The 1,700-nt window shown below is 33.5% G+C and overlaps 1 pseudogene; it reads left to right on the forward strand.

The window, feature by feature from the left end:
- The first annotated feature begins 311 nt into the window (after nt 1–311).
- LOC119468486 lies at nt 312–405 on the forward strand (annotated as a pseudogene).
- The last annotated feature ends 1,295 nt before the right edge of the window (nt 406–1,700 follow it).

The following is a 1,700-nucleotide window of genomic DNA, read 5'->3' on the forward strand; positions in this document are numbered from 1 at the left end:
TAAGTTTAGAAATGTATTAGGTATTCAAGTGAATATTTAATTAACTTATCATAGACTGCATTTTGCTGATGTTAGGGTACTTATTACTATCTAAAATTATCTTATAAAGTTCTTTACTTATTTATTATATATGCTAATAAAATTCATTCATTCATTTATTCATTCATTCATTCCTGCTATGCCTATCAGAAGCATTAGCCCAAATAAGAACTATGATCGTTTCTTATTTCACTTGAAAGCATTCATTTCCAGGTGCCTGGTACTACTGGTTGAAAAGTACCCATGTGCATTTTTTTTTAAAGTCTATTTTAGTTCTTTTTTAATTCCTAAGTGTGACAATTGGGTTTTCACACTCAAACCTGCATGTGAACCTTTTTACAACATCAGCACATTACCAGTCTCAGGTTTAAAAATAAAGGTCAATTTCAACTGTCCTATTAATTTTACAAGATTCCAAATCTCTTTTCTTAAAACTTTTTACATCAGTACATTACCTGTCTGATGTTTAAAAATAAATTTCAATTTCAACTGTCCTATTAATTTTTCAAGTCTTCAAATTATGCTTCTAAACAACTGAAAAATTCAACTACTGGCCTGCCTCATTATCATGATATTTCTATTTGATATAATATCAACTTATCAATTTACATGAATGTTGTTAATTTTGAGATTGCATGGCCTTTCACTATAATAGTACATTTTTTGATAAGAATAAGGTCAATATAAAAACTATTTACTTTTAATGATTAAATTGGGATCTCTAATATCTTACCTTTGGGATACTTAGCAAATAGTCAGTTACATAATATACTATCTAAATGCACCAATTTAAACATTTTTAATTCCTTTATTTTCTTTTTTAGAATTTCAAAGCTTTCAGACATTGCTACCAAAAAAATCACAATTGATTTTTTACCTGGTTGTTGCACATTATAAATGATCTATAGAAAATCATTAATCACTGGGATGTACATTTTAAAAGGACAGAGATATTTATCCAGTTTGCTCATTGTATCCCCCAGCACCTACTCCTGGCATATTATCAGCTTAAAATAATATGTGTTGTTAAATACCTGCAAGCTCCTCTTTTATCTCATGGAGATCAGCATGCTACTTCCACATTTAGAGCATAGTGCTGATATGTGTAATATCTTCTTGTTATTGCTTGAAGACATGAAAATATTAGGCATGATCTGAACAGAAATTCTAAATCACAAGTTCTTGACTTTCAAGTTATACAGTGATATGTGGCAAATGGGTGGCAAGAGATCAACATAGATTTTCGCATAAGGTGTGATCAACATAGATTCTCTTACATTATGCTGAGGAGGCAAGACTCAATATGGAGTCTGGATACACAGACTGCTCTAGGGCTAGGGAGAAAGCCACTGATAGAAGACCATCTGTCTGTGCATGAGAGTATCAAATTTTAGACTGATGCCAAGGTGAATGTTAAATAGCGCTACAGGGCTGACAAAGAACGTTGCCATAATAAAGTAGTTAGAAGCAACCATTGTGAATCATAAAAAAGCGGCCGGGCGCGGTGGCTCAAGCCTGTAATCCCAGCACTTTGGGAGGCCGAGGAGGGTGGATCACAAGGTCAAGAGATCGAGACCATCCTGGTCAACATGGTGAAACCGTGTCTCTACTAAAAATACAAAAAATTAGCTGGGTATGGTGGCGCGTGCCTGTAATCCCAG

Source organism: Cebus imitator, unplaced genomic scaffold (assembly GCF_001604975.1).
Source record: "Cebus imitator isolate Cc_AM_T3 unplaced genomic scaffold, Cebus_imitator-1.0 Scaffold439, whole genome shotgun sequence".
In the NCBI taxonomy this organism is placed as follows: Eukaryota; Metazoa; Chordata; class Mammalia; order Primates; family Cebidae; genus Cebus; species Cebus imitator.